The sequence below is a fragment of the Cavia porcellus genome, unplaced genomic scaffold, assembly GCF_034190915.1.
Source record: "Cavia porcellus strain 051 isolate PalLab524CR breed Dunkin Hartley unplaced genomic scaffold, mCavPor4.1 scaffold_3, whole genome shotgun sequence".
Lineage (NCBI taxonomy): Eukaryota > Metazoa > Chordata > Mammalia > Rodentia > Caviidae > Cavia > Cavia porcellus.
This window is the reverse complement of record NW_026947486.1, coordinates 46,911,367-46,933,411: the sequence shown is the minus strand read 5'-3', so window position 1 is coordinate 46,933,411 and position 22,045 is coordinate 46,911,367. Positions and strand designations below refer to the sequence as shown.

The following is a 22,045-nucleotide window of genomic DNA, read 5'->3' as shown; positions in this document are numbered from 1 at the left end:
ATTCCTGTGTACCCTTGCCAGTGCAAAACCTAAGACTTCTTTCAATCTGAGTTCAAAAGAGTTTCACATACAATTCTCAGAAAATGTAGTAAGGTTCCTGATTAATTTAGTATAACTTGTTATGAGGTAAAAAATTTACATATGTCATGTGTATAAATATATGAACATATATACACATATGTATATATTCTTTGAGATACCTCTGAATTTTACTCATTTAATGTCACTGTACTCTCATTTAAAGAAAAAAAGTTCCATATTCAAAGTGTTCAAGCCAAAGATCATTTCAAAAAGTATTTCCTGTCTCAACTTTTTTATACCCATCCTTTGGAGTCATTTTAATGAAATCAATTTTTTTCTAATTAATAAATGTGATAGTGGTAGTGTTTGGTAAGTGTTTGAGTAGGCCTATATGTACAGTAAGGTGAATCTGAACTGCTGATTTGAATTTTACAACAATTCTGTCATAAGATATATGATTATATGGGAGAAATTTTCAAGTAATTAAGGGCTTGTGTTTGTTGAATTTATCATATTCAAAGAACTGAAATTTTGCAATGGAGTTTGAAAGCCATTAGATCTGCTTATGTATTATTTAGTTCATGATAATGACATTTTCATTGATCTCGTATTTCACAATACATTTTCTCATCTCCTAAAAAAAAACTTCCAATAATCATCCAAAGAATGAATTACATTTTTAGCAGATAGATTATTTAGTTCTCTTTTCAGCAAAGGTGACTGAAAAAACAAAGTTGAAATGGAATCAAATATAGAGTGTATTAATCTTTTCTGAGATCACTACCTAATTTCCAGCAGTCAATTTTGATTTATTTTAAGTTGTAAAATAGAGCACAACAGATGTGGCTACCAGGTTATACCTACTTGTTGCTTGAATTAGGAGAACACAACGTTAGAGCTTGATGCTTTCATTAGCTATGTTTCTGTAGCATGTTCTGCATATTCAAAAACATGTCTAGTGGACGTAGGGATCTGTGGTCAAGTACTTCAGTTTTGATGAGGGGTAAAAAAGAAAGAGAAGCTAAGAGAAACTTTGTATCTTTCTAGATCCATCTTAATTATAGAAGAGATGGAATAGGTTCTTGAGGATTAATGTGGAATGGAAATCCTGAATATGCAGTGTTTGTATGTAAATACCTTTAAATACAGCAGCCTCAGATCCAGAACATTGAAACAAGTTTAGGGGAATTCTTGAGTTTGTTTTTGTTATATGAGATGGATGTGGAGAAGTTACAGAAATAATTAGTGTTGATAGTGGTATCTTAGTGTCAGAATTATTGTGTTGGTAATTATGTTTCTTGAGCTCTCAAATGTCTTGGGCAGGTATTGTTAACCCCATTTCACAGATGACCAATCTATGGTGTAGGAAAGCAAAGAACATTAGCCAATGGTCATACTGCTAATAAGTGGCAAGATTTACACTCAGATCTCTTCCCAAAGCCTGTGCATTTAATTATTATATGTACCATTCTGTTAGACTAGTTTTAGTTCTAGATCTGTAAAGTTTTCTGTGGCTTTGGCTGAATCCCTTGTTTTCCTTGATTTCTGTTGCCTTAACTGTACCACACTGAAGTTGAACATTAGATGACTTCTAAGGACCTTCCAAATTTTAGTCTCTATTTGTCTTTCAAATCTCCAAAATATACTTGTGTTGAAGAGTCCACTTTCTTAAACCTGTGTCCTACTGGTTAATTTTACTTAGACCAACGCTTATGAGTTGCTTTAGGAGGCTTCAGTTCTTACAAGGAAAGTTACTAAATGTAGTTTAGAAAGTGTAAAATGTAATTGGAAAGTTAAACTAATGGCATGTCAGGAGTTTCAATAACTTGTTCCTCAGTTAAGCTATCTTTTAAAGCCACTTTAAGCCTCTAGAAGTGGTCCTAAAAGTAAGCTTGATAACATCTATTCAAAAAAATCTATGAACATTCATGAAGGTGATAGCACATTCCTGTAATCCTAGCACTCTGGGAAGCTAAAGCAACAGGCTCGTAAGTTTGAGTCCAGCTCAGAAAACTTGGTGAGGACCTGCCTTAAAATAAAGGCTGGGATATAGCTCACTGCAAAGGCCTTAGACTCCATCCTTGGTATCACTCCAAAAGATAGGGGTAGGGGAGAGAAGAGGAAGGGATGGAGAGGGAGAAACACATACTTGAACCAAGATTTCTGTCTCCTTTTGGTTCCCACTTGAGACTGTTGCAACAGACAATAGAGAGCCCCCTCTCCCTCTCCTTTCTTCCTGGTTGGAAAACATCAATATACCTCATTCCTCAGCCCCTATTAATGCTGAAGCTAAGTTCCAGTGATTGAAGTTGACAGATGTTACCTCTGTCTTCCCATCCCCAACTCAGGGATTAGAACTATTGCCCTAATACTGCAGGCTCAGATGTAACATCTTTATTATCCTTGTCACAGCTTCCATGCTAGAAGACCTTAGGCTGCTGCCCTGCTCCCACTAGAATCTCCTCTAGAGTTGGTTTCGCTGGGAGAAACTTTTGCCATTGTCCACATCACCAACTCTAGAACCCTAGTTCAGAGATTTTGTCCAGAAGAAGTGGTCTATTAAACCATTTTTAATCTCAAAGGACCTAATTTCATTTCCCAACCTGCTTACAAGTGTTAACAGTGAAAACTGAGAAAAGAGGAAATTGAAGCTAGAGACTAAATATGTACAGACTAGTTTGCAGAGGAAAATCAGCAAATATGACAGTTGAGAGGAGCTCTCCTACGTTCAGAACAAACGAAAAACAAACCTATTCCTTATATAGCCCAGTGGTAGAGCACTTGACTTGTGTGAGGCTCTGAATTTGTTCTCCAATACCATGAAAACTAAAAACCCCAAAATTATCTTTTTTGTGTATGTGTGGTACTGGGGATTGAACTCAGGACCTTGCACTTGCCAGGTAGGCACTTATGCCTCTGAGCTAAATCCCCAGCCCCTACAAAATAATCTTTAATATCCAGAATTTGAATAATGTATGTTTGTAACTAGTGGATCATAATAGCTGGTATAGTCAAAGAAACTGAAAGAGTTCCCTACCCAGACCATTGATCTCCCAGGTTGACTAAGGATAACAGATATTGAGACTCCAAGGAGCAAAAAAAAAAAAAAAAAAATAGTTCATTAACAACTAGAAAATGAAATCGACAAAATAACTCATCTAAACATAACATATAAACAAGGAAACAGTATCAAACCCTAGAGGTAGAGGATGTCAATATACCGATTTGTTACAATATAAAGTCAGTTTCCAGCAAAATAGGCTGTAAGATATGGGAAATGAATACAAAAATGTCAGAAAGAAGAAAACCTATATAGGTATCAAATGTAAGTAGGTTTAATAATAAAATCAAGAGGCAGGTGCCAAAATAGAGCTTTAAAACTTCAACTGTGCTAAAGAAACATTTCAGATTCAATGATACAAATCAGTGAAAAGTAAAAAGAAAAGATATGGTGTAATCTAAATATGCAAGGAATGCTACCATACAAAAATTATTACAGTAGAAGATACATTGTTATTAACCCTTCAATTATTTACACTTGCTTCTGACATCCACCATTCTTGGCCCTTTGTGAAGCAGATCTGGAAGTCCTGGTTCTTTCCTTTGTAAGGTGTTATTTTTTTAAAACAAATACTCATACTGGTGCCACATAGCTTAAAGATTCTTGTAAAAATGGTCTGTTCACATTCACCTTATTCATCAGTCCTGGAACTTTGCAATTTTTGGTCTTCCTCAACTCAGAAATGACCATGAAATATGAACATCTTAAGCCAGGCTGGGGCCAATAGGTAGCCAGGATAGCACAACTGAAGACACACAGTGAAAGGACTTTCACAACTGCCTTAGAAAATAGAAAAGATAATGGGATGTGTTTTTGAAGCAAGGCGGGTTAGTCTTTATTGTAATATTAAATATCAAAGAAAATTTGAATATTTTTATCACACTTCACACTATGGAAAACAAAACCATAAAAGTAGTAGAAAGGGTATTATAAAGAAAACAGATTTTAAGATAAAAAATGTTATTAGAGATAAGGAGTTCTGTTTTATATTAATAAAAGGATCTATTCCCAGGGAAATAATGCAAGTATAAAAATACACCCATTTGACAAGAGAGGGCTGCAATACATGGAACAAAAGATAGCAGTTGAAGAGAGAAAAATTTCAGCAATAATATTAAGGGATTCAGTGTCTCAATTTCAGCCATAGAATAAATAGGAAGAGAACCAATAAAGTTAAGCTCTGCAGGCTTTCAAAAATTTAATACTCCAAATAGACTTAACAGAGCACGCCACCCAATAAAAACAATATACATTCTTGTCAGGTACACATATCCTCTGCAGTACATTATATGCAAGGTAATAACACAAGTTGTGATAGATTTTAAAGCTAAATTTCAAGTTCAGAGTCATACAAACTGTATTCAACTACTGCCACATGGAGTGAAATTAGAATCAAAAATAGTAGGACTTACAAGAAGATGGCAGAGCAAGCAGTAAATAACAAATCAACTTCTCTGAGATTTGAATCCAGACACTGGAGTGTAACAACTTGGGAAAGAAAAGAAGGACCTGGGACCCAGGAAGAATCTAAAGGAAAAGTTGGAGCCTACCAAAGAAAGTGAAGAGACAGACATCAGTGCAGGAAAAGGAAGTGACAAAATGCATTTTGTCCAGACTTCTGGCTTGAAGCATAAAATAGGATGCTCATATCTATAGAGGAGAAACACACCAGTGAAATGGCACACTGGATACTGTGAACTCCAACAACTGTTGAGTACCTCTAGTCCAATCATCCACCAGAGAGAGTTATTGGCCAGATGCCATTTTAGAGAGGGGCCAACAGAACGTGGGACTGGGAGCAGCACTGAGATGGCTTTCTCCCAGGGTTCCCAGGGACCAGGGATGCACAACAATGGTAGATATCAAGGATCAGTTCATCCCAGGCCAGGTTGCCATGAGACATCCATGTGTTGTAGGCTGAACAACTAAGTTCCCAATCCCACAACCACAGGCTAAGATTATGCTTAAATTTTGATAAATTTAAAGCACCAGAACCAGCACTATCCCCCATTCCTACTGCAGGCTTGCTGTGATTATCCAGCACCCACCCTAATCCTACTGCTGACTAACTGGGGTCATCCAGCATAGATTAGGATTCTGTGTGCCTCCTTTGTCTACCAGTGTCATCAGAGACACACCCAGAATTCAACATTACACACAAAACTGTAGACTCCAGAAGATAACAGCTTGAAGTCATAGAGAAATATGTCTTTTTTTCCCCTTCTCTTTGCTTTTATCTTTTTTCCTTGATTGTTTTTTGGCTTAGTTGCTTTTCTTGTTGCTAAGATAAAATACCCAACAATCATGAGTTAAGGAAGGAAAGATTTATTTTAGCTGATTTGTAGAGGTTTCAGTTCATAGTTGTCTGGCATCAAGGGAAAGGGTGATATGGCAGAGAGTCAAAACATAGGAAAAAGAGTTCATGGCAGGCAGAAGACAGCGAAAGCAAGCAAGCAAGAAGAGAAACCTCTTGCTGTCTCATCATATCCAATGCAGGTAGCACTCACTATCCTAGAACCCTTAATCCTAGCATTGCACCATGAATCAATCCCAGCACCACACAGTTCAATCCATCCACCTCTGAAATGCCCCACCTATGACCACAATGAGCTTTTGGCAGACATCTAGACACAAGACATAACATTCTGCCCCTGTTCTTGCAAAGACTCATGCATATCCCTTTATGCAAAACATATTTAGTCTATCTACAAGAGTTGCTAAAGTCCTAATAGTTTCAGCACTGCTGAAAAGCCAGTCAAAAGTTTTCTCTAAGACTTAAGGCAAACTCCTAATTGTGAGCCTCTGTACAAATAAAAAACAAGTTAAACACTCTCAACAATCAATGGCACAAGATAGACATTTCCATTCCAAATGATTCAAAGAAGGAGTTAGAAAGAAATGGTAAAAAAGCATGTCCATAATTCAGGAGGGAAAACATTAAGTCCTGTAGATCCATATCCAACATTTCCAGCAATTTGTGGCAAGTGATGAACTTCAATGGACTTGGCTGGCTCCACCCCTACAGCACTTCTGGTGGTTGTAGCTCCCATGGCTTCTCTTTTTGGCCAACGTGGTTATGTGCTTGCAGTTTTCCTATGAAAATCCACTTTCCTGGCTTCTAACTTCTGGAATCTCCATTGCACCTTTGAATTCACACTCTGTTTCACACACTGCCCTCACAGCAGCATACTACCTCACCTCCAAGACCTCCTTCTGAAATCTTTGTGGAAGTCTTCATGACCTCATAACTCTTGCATTATGCATGGACCTAAAGTCAGCACCATGTAGGTGATGCTAATGTCTGCTGCCAGCAGGAATAATACCCAGGCTTCCTTCTCCCTTGGTTGTAAGAATCTAGTGCTTGTGAACCTAAACCCAAGAAACAATTTCTTTTGGTTGCTGTCATTCTGAAACATGATGCAACTTTGAAGCTGCGAAGGGTGGAGTCTTGCTGTTTCTTGTGATGTCCTCAAGCCTATTTTTTGTTGTCCTCTTCTGAAATACTTGGCTTTGTCTTGCTATTCTTTTTGTTTTCTTTTGGTATCAGGAATCATACATGGGGCCTTGCACTTGCCAGGCAGGGACTTATACAACTGAGCTATATCCCAAGCCCACATCTTGTTAGTCTTTTAAGTAACCAATTTCTCCTTTGCTCTATCTTTGCAGTCCATACTTTTACATGAGCTTCCATTCTGATAAAGCTCAAAACATTTTAAATCATTCTACTGCACTCTGCTCTTGATTTTCAACATAAGCCTGGCTAACCTCCCCCAATGGCAGCAAATCCATGGCCTCAATATCAGTCTGCCTTGAGATTTCTTCTGCAAGAATAATTAGTCCACCACCCTTAAACTTTATGTCTGGCAAAGTCACTGGGCATGAGAAAATGTAAGCTATAAAATGCATGATCTGGAACTTGACAGCCAATGCAATCTATATTCCCAAAGAAATCTTCCAAGCCTCGTTTTTACCAGCATTATTTCTATCAGAATCCTAGTCTTCTGAGCTATGACCAGAATCTCCCATCGGGGGTATAGCCTCAAGCTTCCAGTGATGCTTTGGGATCTCCAAACTTTTCCAAATTCTTCCCACAAGTTCCAAAGGTTTTGAACCACATGGTTATATATAGTCCCAACAATGACACCATTTTTCTGGTGTTAAATTCTGTCTTAATTACTTTTCTCATTGTTGAGATGAAATACCCAACACTCACGATTTAAGGGAGGAACAATTTTAGCTCACATTTTATAGAGCTTTCACTGCATAGTTGCCTGGCTCCAAGGTGACATGGCAGAGGGAAATGGAAGAGGAGAAACAGTTCATGGGAGGTGGAAGACAAAGCAAGCAAGCAATAAGCTAAGCCTCTTTTTGTCCCTATGTGTTATCTAAACTACCTACCCTTAGGGAAAGTAGCACTCACACCCTTAATCCCCGAGCCCTTAATCTTAGTATCTATCTTGAATCAATCCCAGTGTCACACACTGTTGATCCACCCACCTCTGAAGGACCCCATGTATGACTGCATGAGGCTTTGAAGGGGTGTGTACACAGAGGCTGTAACATTCGTTTTAGTTTTTTGATGAGTGTGCACATTGTTTTTAGAATCGTTTTATTTTCCTTGTGATTTTTTTTTGTCCTTCTTTCCCTCCAATCTTCATTGTATTCTCAAATCTTGAGGAATATTACTTCACCCTTTGCCTTGCTTCTAATTTCCTTCTCTTCTCTTATTTGTCTCATTCTTTCTTTATCCCTTTAATTTTTTTCCCTGAGAGTAAAATTTCTCAATTGAGTTTATATTTTACTCCATATAATTTTCTGTTTTGCCTTAGGTTTTCTTATATACCTGTAAATTTTGTACCCATGTTTAATGGGAGCAAACTATTACCACAGTTTGTCATTTGCTAGACTGTGATTGATGCTATTGTTTTTAGTAATTGTACTACTTTAGCCAAAGTGACATTGTTGTTGTGATCAGTTGTTCTTCCTTGTACTGAGATTGAAGGTCATAAGCCATGTAATAGTCTAGTAGCAAAAATTGGCTGGTAGGCCAAATAGCAGCTTCCTTTCACTAATAAATTGAAGAGGTGGGACCTTGAAACACACTCAAAAACCAAAAAGCCAGCAATACCTAGAATATATCTCTGAAAAGTAATCATTTCATAAGATCTCAATACTAATAATGAAGCTACCTACCGTGAGCAATTTACAAGCATCAAAGCAGAAAACAAATTTTAAAAATAGGAAATGAGAAGACACAAAAACAAGATGAAACACAAGACATCCAGCTCACCCAAGAAAAGTCAAGGGGTCATTTAGGTACAAGAAATCAAAAGCCACCCAGTTAAACTTTCTGATATGGTAACAGAATTAGCAAAGATGATTGATGTTGTACTTCCCCAAAAAGGCTCTGAGATGAAAAATGGGGCAAAACTCCTGAGATGGAAAAGATGGGGCAGAATGACGTCATTTTTAGGAAGAAGTGCTTTTATTTTAGCTGGCCCAGCGACACAGTGCAGATGGAATTTGCAAAGCTGTGCAACTGAGTTAGAGTTTCGACTGATTTTTATAGTTCATTTATAATTAGCTCATTGATCATTAAGTACATAGTGATGAGAAACAGAAATAAGGTGGGCCTTTGTTCCTCTTTGCTTGAGGTAAGAGGCATTTTACAGTGGGTGGTTAGCCAATTCATAGTCCTTGGTCTGCCAATTCCAGGAACATTTGTCTCTCATAAAGGGAAAAATGGTTGACACAGCATCATTTGTCTCTTACAAGGGGAATAAAAGTTGACATAGCACACAGGTCACTAAGGGGGGGATGATGCATTACAGAACAGCAGAACGATGTGGTCAGTTAATTTATAATTATGTGGTTGGTGCTTGGTTACTAGAGTAATGAGCTCAGTACAGAATGACAATATTGCTAATAACTATCTTTTTAAATAACTTTTTGTTAATTATCTTTTAATCAATTATTTTAATTTTTCAGCATCTTAGGCCCTGGGATTAAAAAACAAATCATTTCATTCAAATCTAGAGAAAAATAAAAGAGATAACTAAAGGGATGATGACCATAATGAAGGACATACTTGGTGAAACTACAGTTGAAAGAAATGTTTAAAAAATAGAAGAATTTAGGAAAGTGTTGTAAACCATGAATGGCCACAATAGTAAAGAATTGGTTCCATGAAACACATTCAAACTGATATGCAGGGGATGAAAAATTCTATTGAAAATATATGCAGTAGAACTAACCAATTTGAAAACTGAGTGTCAGTCCTAGAAGACAGTTTTGTGGTTAGGAGCCATCAAATGAAAGACTTCTTAAAAATAGCATTTAGACATGAAAAGTCAATCCAACAGCTGCTAGACAATGCACAGAAGAATGAGATTCATTGGAATTAATCAAAACTGAGAGGATAGAACAAGCATATAATAAAACTCTTCCCAGAAATAATGATAGAAAATTTCCCAAGCATAGGAAAGAATTTGATATATGGATAAATGAAGCATCTAGAACTAGCCCAGCAGAAACACAGCTTTCACTATAAAGTGAGAAACTTCTTAAAACAAGTCATGAGAGCTTGATGTGAAATATTTCAAGCCCTAAAAGAAAACAACCACCTCCAACCCAGATTGATTTATTTCACAATGTCATCTTCCAAAATAGATGGAGAAATAAGATACTTACATGATAAAGAACACCTGAAGAAATTCACGACCACCAAACCAGTAGCATTCCAAAATTTCTGAAGGATATTCTGGAAAAAATCAACAAAGACAAAATTTGCATGAATCCCAATAGGATGAACCCAGCATGAAAAGCAAATAATTAAATAAAGGACAAAGAAAGGGACCAACAATAAAGAAATAATATTACAAAGGTAAGTCAATAGATATTAGTTATAACCATCAATGTGAAGACTCTCAATTCACTAATCCAAATAAAAAGTTGAAAAAATGGGTCAAGACACAATGCCCAAGAATATGCCACATAGAAGAAACATATTTATCCCAAAAAGAAATTCATAGAATGAAAATCAAAGGAAAACCACACTCCATGTGACAGAAACCAGAAAAATGCAAGAGTACCTAATCCATTTGAAACAAAATGAATGTCAAGCCAATACTGATCAGAAAAGACAATGAAGTTCACTGTATAATTCTTTAGGTAATAAATGAAGAGGAAAAGTTAACAATCATAAATGCTTATGCACCAAATACTAATACATACAACTATATAAAATGCTAGTGAATTTGAAAAAAAAACAAATAACCACTAATAGAATTTTAACAGGGGAACTCAGTACTCCACTGTCATAAATAGTCAATTAGACAAAATATCAACAAATATCAGAGCTTAACCAAATCTCAGAGCAATTGGACTCAATAGATATCTACAGAATGTTCCAACCAACAACATAATACACATTCTTTTCAGCTGTACACGGGACTTTCTCCAAAACAGATCACATACTCATAGAACAAGCTTAAGGGAATGCAAAGGAACTAAACTTATCCCACAGATATTGTTAGGACATAGTGCATTAGAATTATAAATCAATGACAAAAAATCCTTAAAACTCCATAAACACATGGAAATTAAATAACATCCTTCTGGGCAATTAATGGGTTCCAGAGGAAATTCATTTCTATAATTAATAATGTCACTACAAAATTCTGGAACATATGGAATGCAATAAAAGCAGTCCTTCATGCAGTCTTTCATGAAATATATAGTGGTGAATTCCCATATCAGGAAAAGTGACCAAGCTCAATTAAACAATCTAACGTAGAGCCCTAAGATTCTAGAAGAAGGAAGGAAGCTATATACAAAGGATGTATAAGTCAGGAAATTGGATCAGAGTAGAAATTAATCCAAGTGATACTAAGAAAATGATGCAAAGAGTCAACAAATTAAAGACTCAATTCTTTGGAAAATTAAATGAAGTAGACAAACTCTTACCCAACCTTACTAAAATAGTCTCAATTCCATGGAAATATGAATGATAAGGGTGAGAATACAAGTGATAATGAAGAAATTCAGAAGATTGTCACTATGTTTTTGGAGAAACTGCACTCTAATAACACAGAAAATGAAGATATGAACAGATTCCTAGATACATATGTTGTTACCAAAGGTATGTAAAGAAGATAATTCTAAATAACCACATATCAATCAATGAAATTGAGGTAATTTAGAAACTACAAATGAACAAAAACCTAGGTTCTTCTGAATTCACTGCTGAATGCTTAACAAATTTAGAGAAGATTTAATGCTATTACTCCTCAAACTCTTTATTGAAATTGAAAGGGAACCAATACTCCCAAAGTGATTCCTGGAAGCAAGCATTCCTCCTATATCAAAACCAGAGAGGGGTCCAACCCCAAAACAACTGAAGACCAATGTCCCTAGTGAATATACATGTAAAAATCCTCAGTATGAAACAGGAAAACAATGCATCAAAATTAGCCAGAAGTTTATACTTCATTCCAGGGATAGAATTCATTCCAGGGTTACATGGATGGTTCAACATAGACAAATCAACAAATGTAACACACTATATTAACCAAGCAGAGAACAAAAGCCATATGATTGTTTCAATAGATGCAGAGAAAGCATTTGACAAAGTCCAACATCCTTTCATGATAAAAAAATAAAACCTTACAGAAAATTGGAATCCATGTTCTTTAGCTCAATCTTATTAAAAGCCATCTATGACAAACAGCCAACATCATGCTAAATCATCAGAAACTGAAAGTTTGATTGGCTGTGTGTGATCCTACTGGAGAGGCTGTGGCACTCAAGTGCTCAAGAGTAAGTGTGCAGAAAGGTATTAACACAACCAGCCTGCAGCTGCTCTTCTCAGAAAGACCAGCAGGAAAGAAGAGAAAGATTGATCACTGGACACTATGCTGCAGTTAAATGGGAGTAACAAGTTCTGGTGCTACAGCATGGTTACAGATAGAAGGGAGAGAAAAGAATCCATTAAATGTACAAGCCCAGGCACTTGGGACATTGCTCCCAATAAGTGTAATTTTGAAAGGAGAAGACCCTCTGTGAGGGACTTCAGCAATGCCATTCAAGGCTCAGCAAGCTATCATTTAGTTGATCTTGTGGCTGCTGGCCATCAGGAGAGGGTGAGGCTACTTCTCTCATATTTCACACATCTGGATCTCTTCACAATCTGACATAATGTTTGTCATAAAGAATGTGTTCAGCAAATAAGTGGATATCAATGAGAGAATAAATAGGTCAAGAGATTGAAGAAGCATAATAAGGGCTTTGAGAAATGTTGAAAATATGATATAAAAAATGAATTGGAGTGTCTGTGTACCATCCCAAGCCCCAAGAGCTTAAAGATGCTCGCTCCCATGGGCCAAGGAACTTCCCAGCTTCCTGCCCAGATCCGCAGGGCTTGGGCCTGCCTGTGCCACCCGCAGTGACCCTCTCTGATTCTGGGGAACTGGACAGCTGAAATGCCAGGAGTTTAGGGCATAGAAGACAATTTCCACCAGGCCCAGGAGCATTGGAACAACACTTGAAACAGGGAAATATAGGAAGATGACAAAAAGAAAGACCAAAAATGCAATCTCAAACCTCCAGCCCATCCCAAGAAATCTTAGGAGCTACGTACATAGAAGAAAATATATGCCATACACCGGAAATACCTGAAATAATAGAAACTAAAATAAAGAAGCAACTCCAGGAAGCTTTAAAGGGATTCAAACTAGAAATAATCTCTCAGGTAAAAGAAGAAATGATAAAGTAATGAAAGAGATGTTGAACACATCTAAAGATGACACAGTTAAACAGTTAGAGGAACTAAACAAAAAAAATAGAATCCCTGGATGAATAATATAAGAAACAAACAGAATACATGAAGCAGATTCAAAGAGATACACAGGAAATGAAAAATTCCATTGAAAGTTGTCAAAACTGCATCAAAGAAAGTGAAGACAGAATTTCAGACCTCGAAGACAAGATTGCATCTGGTGAACAGCAAAGGAAAGGTCTTTTAAAAATAACAAGGAATCAGGAAATAACAATTCAACAGCTTCAAGATGATTCAAAGAAAAACAATGTAAGATTGATAGGGACAGATGAGAAAGAAGGGGACAACACAAAGGATATCAAGAGCATATTTAGAGAAGTTATAGCTGGAAATTTCTCAAACATGAGAATGGAAACTGACATGAGGATCAGTGAAGCATATAGAACTCCAAATAGTCATAACCAAAATAAAAATACACCCAGACATATAATAATCACCATCCCAGAAATCCAGCATAAGAATAGAATATTAAAACCTATTAGATAGAAAACACAGATCACCTATAAAGGAAGAATAAGTATTTGTGAAAATGGCCATTCTCCCAAAACTATTATACAGATTCAATGCAATCCCAATAAAAATACCACCAACATACGTCATAGATCTAGAGAAATCACTCCTAAAATTCATCTGGAACCAGAAGAGACCTAGAATAGCAAAAGCAATTCTAAACAGCAAAGGCAAGTCAGGAGGCATTACAATCCCTGACTTGAAATTATACTACAAAGCAACTGTAGTAAGATCAACATGGTACTGGAATAAAAACAGAGCTGAAGATAAAAAGGAATAGATTAGAAGGTACAACCACAACTACAAAGACACTCAACCACCTTATTTTTGATAAAGGGGCCAAACGTGTTCACTGGAAGAAAGACAGTCTGTTTAATAAATGGTGCTGGAAAAACTGGCTTTCCATATCCCCAAAACTAAAACTGTACCCGTACCTATCACTATGTACTAATTAAAATCTAAATGGATCAAATATCTGAATATTAAAACAGAAATACTAAATCTATTGGAAGACAAATTGTGAAAGTACCTTTAAGACATAGGGATAGGTAGAGAATTCATGAACAGGAATCAAACCACATGGGAAATGAATCAATAACTGGGATCACATCTTACTAAAAAGATTCTGCACATCAAATCAAATCTCCAGCATAGTGAAAAGAAAACCCACAAACTGGGAAAAAATCTTAGTGTACTGTCACTTAGACAAAGAACTTCTTTCTAAAACATATAAAGAATTTTAAAAAATCAGACTCCCAAAATTCAAAGACCCAATCCAAAAATGGGCATCGGAGATGAATACACAATTTTCAGATGAAGAAATACAAATGGCAAGTAAATACATGAAAAAATGTTCATCATCATTACTCATTAGAGAAATGCAAGTGAAAACCACACTGAGATTCCATCTTACTCCTTAAAGAATGGCCAGGATCAAGAAAACTACCAATAGCAAATGCACTGTTGGTGGGAGTGTAGACTGGTGCAACCATTGCTGAGGTCAGTCTGGAGATTTCTCAAAAAGCTGTGATTGGAAGTCTCATTTGGTCTACCTATTCCACTTCTATGCATATTCCCAGAAGACCTGAAAACATCATATCACAGTGATATATGTGCACCCATATTTATAGCAGCACAATTTGTAACAGCCAGATCTTGGAAACAGCAAGATAAAAAAGTTGTGGTATTTTTATACAATGGATTACTACTCATGTATAAAGAATGATAATGTTGAGATATTCATAAATAAATGGATGCAGCTTGAGACCATACTCATAAGTGAAATAAGTCAAACTCATATGTGTAAATACCATTTAGTCTCTCTAGTGTAAGGAATGGTAAGAATACATAAAAGTATGTGGTAACCATGATTCCCCATTATATGGCTTTGAAGTGTTATAATGTTTTCATTCATTAGTTGGAATGGTTTTATTCGGGGTTTTTTGATTTTATTGTCTGTGATGGCATGAACAGCTATTTTGAAGAAAATAAAACATTATAATAGCTAGTGCTGATTTAATACCATCTTGTTTTGAAGTCCTACCAAGTTTTTGTTCTTGTGTCTCCATCGGTTTTATCATTTTGTATCTTACTGGATTTTATTATATGTGATAATATAAACAAATTTTTTTATAAACAAGGGGATAATATAGTAACCATTGTTCATTTTATGTTAGTTGGTTTTGAATACCCTATAATACTTTCATTCTCTTGAATTGTTTTGTACTATCTTATTATGTTTGATACTATTGTGTATGAAGGTATACTCAAATATTTCAAAGAAAGAGACACTATGGTAGCTACTGTTATGTTGGGTTGTCGTGTAGTGGAACACTATGTTGCTTAAATTTTTCTGTTCTGATCTGTTTTGTTATTTCCTCTTTTATCTTAACCTTTTTAAAATAAGAAAAAGAAAAAAAAAGAAACTGAAAGATTTCACTACAAAGTAAGAAACAAGTGAGGGATGTCCACTATCACCATTCTTACTTAATATATTTCTAGAATAATTAGAAAAGAGAAAAAAATAAAAAGAATTAAACATGGGAAACAGAGGTTAAATTATCAGTCTTTGTGAATGACATGATATTTTACATATGTGGTCTCCCAAATACTTTTAGATTTAAAAACGTATGGAGATGAAAATTAGGAATTACACAGCTTTCATTATACCATTCAAAAGAACTAAAACACTGAGTAAGCAATCTATTGAAATAAATAAAAGAAACATTGAAAACTAGAGTACCCTGAAAAAAGAGATCAAATAGGATTTCAGAAAATGAATATACCCATTATTATTGGGGAGAAAGAACCAATATAGTGAAAATGGCCATACTTCTAAATGTGCTATACATATTTAATGCAAACCTGATCAAAATACCATAACATACCTGACAGAAGAAGGGAAAATATGCCTAAAATTCATTTGGAACCAGAAGATGCCTAAAATAGACAAAGCAATTCCAGGCAACAAAGGTAAGGCATGATGCATCACAGAAGATGCTGAAACAACTTTAAACACTCAGACATCTTATCCTTGACAAAGAGGTGAATCACTTTCTTTGGAGCAAAGGGCTTCTTTAATAAATGGTTCTGGGTAAACTGGCTTTATACATGTGAAGACTAAACCTAGACTCATAGCTCTCACTGTGCTCTAAACAAAAATTTAAATACTTCAAAGTTCTAAATATTAAAACAGAAACACTTAGCCTGCTGAAAGATAAAATAGGTAAAACTCTAAAATATTATATATATATATATATATATATATATATATATATATTCAACGATTGAACAGTCAGTATTACAAAGGATCAATAACTAGGATCACATCATAATAAAACTTTACAGCAAAAGAAAGCACCAACAGAAGGAAGAGAAATCCATAGAATGGGCTAACATTTTACAAGATATTCCTCAGGCAAAACACTGTCATCTAGAATACATAAACAACTCAAAACAATCAGACTCCCCCAAATTTAAAGACTCAATTTAAAAAATGGACATCTGAAATGAATAGGCACTTCTCAGGTGAAAAATTATGAACAGAAAATAAATATATGAAAAAAATGTTCAACGTCACTGGTCATTTCAGAAATACAAATTAAAATTCCTTCTCACTCCAGAAAGAATGGCTATCATTAATAAATGAACCAATAAAAAATTCTGGCAGAGCTATGTTAAAAAGAAACCCTTCACTGTTGGTGGGAGTGTAGACTGGTGCAACCACTGTTGGAATCAGTATGGAGGTTCCCCAAAAAATTAAAATTAGAGGATCCATTTGACCCAGCTCTTTCTTGGTATCTTTCCCAAAGCATCATACAACAGTGATATATGCACAACATTTTCATAGCAGCACAATTTCTAACAGGTATATTTTGGAAACATCCCAGATGTCCATCAATAGATGAACATATAAAGAAAGTGTGGCTTTATATACATTAGTATAGTACTTTTTTATAAGGAAGGATAAACTTAAGACATTTTGAGAAGATTGCTGCACCTTGAGGCCATAATTTTAAACGAAATAAATCATATACACATGTTCAAATTTTGTGTTGTTTCTTAGTGTGAGAAACCAAAAAGTTAAATAAGGTCCAAAATGGGTGATAAATATTGGGAAGTAGGAATGAAATGATCAAATGGGAAAGGGAACAAGGGAGGGGAGAGAGGGAAGAGAAGAAATGGAAAAGGAAAATAATTTTAGTATATGTGCTGGCAAAGAGAATACTGGAAAGAAAAATAAAAGAAAATCAAAGGGAAAAATGGAAACAATACATTCATATATAAGAGGGGAGAACAAGGGAGGTTGAATGAAGGAAAAGCAGTGGGGAAAAAAGAAACAAAATCCAAAATCTTGGAATCTGAACAACTAGTTTGATGATAACAATATATAATATATTGACTAGCATTATTTGCCCACTTTTTTGAAATTCTGTATCATTTTAATTATTTTTGTTTTGTATTTAAAATAAAAAATTTAAGAAGTTGTCAAACCAATAGGCTATTTTTACCAGCTTAGAAAATTTGGAAAAGAGAAATCTAAGCAAGCAGAAGAAAGAAAATAATAAATGCATTCTCAAATAAATATAAAGTACAAAAATGATAGAAAATATCAGGGCAACAAAAATTGGCTGGAAGTTCAAGGTCAAACTGCTGACAGGAATGATTTGGTCTAAGGAATTACTCTTTGACTTACAAATGCATGAAATGAAGAGAAAAGAAGTGATAAAAATGTTGTATCAGTGTCTCATAAGAACATCACCACCACTCATATTTTAGTAGACCCCCATCCTTGTAACCTCATTCAATTCTAATTATTTTTTGTCTTTTTAAAAATTTTTATTTAAAGAGAAAAAAGAAAAACAAAAAGGGTAGAAATAATACAGAACTTCAAAAAAATAAACAGCAAGAAATCACTAGTTGGTAGATGACATATTGTCATCTTAGAAATAGTTGTTTAAGTTACAAAATTAAAGTATACAAAATTGACATTCAAACAGTGAAACTGCAAACAGTTCTGTTCAATGATCCAAAAAATTAATAATATGGTTATGTATCTTACACACTTAAACACACATGCAGTTATATCCTTTAGAGCACTTTCTTTTCCTCTCTTTTTTTACAATAACAATTCCACATTTTGGGTTTTATTGCTCCTACAGTTCTTATTACATTTTTTAAAGAGAATAAAATCAAATGTGACAAAAACAAAACACAGTCAGTTGAAACCAAAGGGTGGACATATTACATGATCTAAAAACAAAATACAATGTGATCAACAGTGGTTACAATAATGCCTCTTGCTATCTTAAAAAGAATTGCCCATATCATCTGGTATAATAAAATTGAACAAAACAGTACTAAACAAAACCAATAAAAATGAAACATTGGGGACATTACAGGACTTCAAAAGAAGATAATAGTCAAACCAGAATGGGCATCATAGTGAATCTTATTGCCTTCAAAGTAGTTGCCTATACACTCAGACTTGATACTATCAAACAAAACAGAATAGAGTAAAGTAAGTCAAAAGAAGAGAGCAAAAGCAATACAGGGCTTTAAATCAAGTTAATATGAAATCAAAGATGGTCACCATAATATGTGCTGCTATCTTTGAAATAGCTTTCCATGGCATCAAATCTAACATAAGAAGACAAACTGAAACAGAATAAAACCAAACTAAACAAACAATGAAAAACAATATGGGTTTCAAATCATGATACAAGATTAAGAATGGCCACTGTTTTCCATTTTTAGACAGTTCCTCCCCTTTCACTTTCCCAGGGTGCATTGTACATTTTGCATTCCACTATCTCCTTTAGTTTTCAGATTAGGGAGGCAGCCTGCTATTCACCTAAGTTATTCTGAACCTTTTTATCCCTGAGCGTGATCTCAAGTTGTATCCATTTACCTCCAAGAGCCTTAAAGGTTTTTTTCTTTATAGCTGAGTAGTTTTGCATTGTATAAAAGTGTTATTGCTTTCTAACCAATTTGAAGCTGATGGGCAAGCTACCCTCACTTTTATCTGGTTCCTTGTCACACAGAGCATTATTTTCTCATCTTTGACTTTCAGTCTGTAATCCCTCTTTAGGGTTAGTTGTATTTGTTATATAGAGCATATTGATAGACCCTATCTCTTGATCCACTCTGCCTGTGTTTCTTTTTATTGGTAAATTCAGGACATCCGTATTAGTGGTTATAGCCAACCCTCTCTGCCTTATCTCTGCCATGTTATTTTTCTACTATTGGTTGTCCACTTTTCCCCTTCATTCCATTGTCTGCCCCATTCAGTGAGCCCCATTTGCCACTGTTCCTGAAACCATGGTCTTTTTTTTCCTCTCTCTCTCTCTAGAATCTCCTTCAGTATTTTTTGTAGGGTTAGTTTTGTGGCCATGAAATCCCTCAGTTCCTCTTTGTCGTGGAAGTATCTTGTTTCTCCATTAATTTTGGGAGATAGTTTTGCAGGGTACATCAATCTGGGCTGGAAGTTATTTTCTTCCAGACTTGGAATACTTCACTCCAAGCTCTTCTTGATTTGATGTTTTGTGTTGAGAAGTCTTCCATGATTCTGATGGGTTTTCTTTTATAGGTGATCTGTTTTTTTTTTTCTGACAGCTTTTAATATTCTGTTCTTGTGTTGAATTTCTGGGGTCTTGATTATTATACATCTGGGCATAGATCTATTTTGGTTATAGCTGTCTGGAGTTCTGTATGCCTCATATGTCTGAATATCATCTCTTTTTCCTATGCTTCAGATGTTTTCTTTAATTATTTTTGTAAATAGATTTTGTATTCCATTTGTGCTTACCCTGCGTCTTCATTCACATTTTTTTTATTCTTAAGTTATAGATCCTCTTGTCATCTTCTACCCTTTGTATTGTTACTTCCTGGTTCCTTGTTATTTTTAAAAGATCTTTCGTTTCACAACTGCAAGCTGCAAACCTGCCTTCAAGATTTTATAGTCTATCTTTAGTTTCTTTCAAGCTGTTTTGCCAGCTTTAAATGGAGTTTTTAATTTCCTTGTAATCTCTTTGAATCTGTTTCATGTGTTCTAATTTTTTTATATTCTTCACTTTCTTATCTTTTTTTTTATATTCTTCTTTGCTTTTTCTGTGCTCCTCTATGCTTTCATCTGTATCTGCTTTAGAGGTGCTTAGTTGCTTAGCCATTCTTTTATTATGTTTCTCATATCTTCTTTTACCTATAATAGTATTTCTGTTCTAAGTTTTTTTATAGCTTCATGGAATTGTTCCTTTATTTAAGTTGCTGTTGCTTCAAAAACTGTAACTTTTGATCTTTTCTGTGTTGACATGTCCTGAACCAGTAATGCTTGGGTTGGAGGCCAGAGACTGCCTTTTGCTTCTCTTCCTCTTGTTGTGTTCCTGGTTTCTTCTGGACAAGTGGGTAGCAGGGTCCCTGGCACTTGTTGTGTTGGTTATAATTACTCTGAAGTGTGTTGGCTAGGTATTTCTGCTGTTTGCTGATTTCCCCAGTCTGTTGGTGGCTAGTGGAGTATAAGCAAGGGTGGAGCAGGCTAGTCCCTCCCTTCTGAACTAATTAACCACAAGGAGTCTTCACCACTTTATTGTGCACCAGGTGAGTCGGGGTTGGTTAGGGATAGCTTTAGAGAAACCTTGGCAATGGCTACTGGACCGCACAGAGAGGCGGGACTCAGTCCAAGCAATTTCCACCAGTCTGCTCTAAGCTAAGAGTAGCTGAATAAAGCCAGCTACAGTTCTGTCTTTGGGCTTATCCTGCCTAACTCCAAAATGGTGCCTGGCCATTTGCCCACTCCTGTGATAGGACTGAGTCTCCCACACTCACTGCCAGACAGTGAAGTTCTCTGGTCTGATGCTCCCCTCTGCCATTGCATCTCCCTGCCAAGGCCTTTGGGCTTGGTAGCCACGAGCTTCACTGTGCGCATGTGTCTCTGGGTTCCAACAGTGCTTCCATCATGGTGGTTCCTGCTCCAGTGAAAGCATTGCCAGCTACTGCCTTCTTCTGTTTAAGTTTTTTTTTAAAAAATGTTTTATCTCAGTGGGCTTCAATTCTCACTTTAGTTTCTTCCTGGGTAGAGGGGGCCCACTTCTTTCCTTCTCCACCTCTTTCTTTCTTGCATTTACTTTTCAAAACTTGGCATGTTATATTCCAACATCTGTATTGTTTCTCTCAGAGAGGCGATTTGGTCTGCTGCTTACTGTTCTGCCATCTTTCCAGACTCTCCAATTCTAATTATTTCCAAAGACTGTATCTCCAAGGGTATTCACATGGAGATGAAAGATTCAAGATCTTGTGTGAATTAAGGGATAGCTACAGTTTACTCTATAGGCAACAGAATACAAATAAGTTAGATAAATTAAATGTATGAATTTCTTAGAAAGACAAACTATAACAACTGACTAAATATAGATTGAAATTCTTGAGAGATCTGAATAAAAAATATTGAAGTAGTAATTTTCAACTTCCTTCAAAGAAAATTTGTGTCCAAGATGGCTTCACTGATGAATGCTACAAATTCTTAAAGAAAAATTAACACTAATCATGAACTACAGCAGCAAATAGAAAATAATATTTTCAAACTATGCTGCCAATGTTATACTAATAGCAAATCTGATAAAAAGTATCACAAGAGAATACAGAGCAATATTCTTTTTAAGCATAGAAACAAAAAGCACCAGAAATACTAACAAGGAAAATCCAGTAATATAAAAAGGTACATGCATCATAACTAAATTAGAAAACCATGTGATTTTAAATCTGAAAATCAATTAATATAAAATGCCACACTAATCTAACAGAATGAAAACCACATGATCATGCTATTAGAATTGAAAAAAAAATTTTACAAATCAGAACACTCTTATAATAAAAAAAACCTTGCAGCAAATTAAGAATGTAAGTGAACTTCCTAGGCTGATAATGAACATGTATGTGAAACCTATAGATAAACTCATATTTAATATTGAAGTGGAGAATATTTTCCCCTTATGATCATGGCATGCAATTAAGACCAGAGTTTCTACTCTCACCACTTCTAGAAGTCCTAACATGTGCAACCATTTTAGAAAGAAAAATAAAACACATTAAGAATAAAATCTTAAAGACTACGTGAAAAACGT

At 35.4% G+C, this 22,045-nt stretch overlaps 1 pseudogene; it reads left to right on the top strand.

Moving 5' to 3' along the window:
* The first annotated feature begins 11,994 nt into the window (after window positions 1-11,994).
* Window positions 11,995-22,045, top strand: part of LOC100734163 (nucleoporin p58/p45-like) — a 72,140-nt pseudogene continuing 62,089 nt past the window's right edge.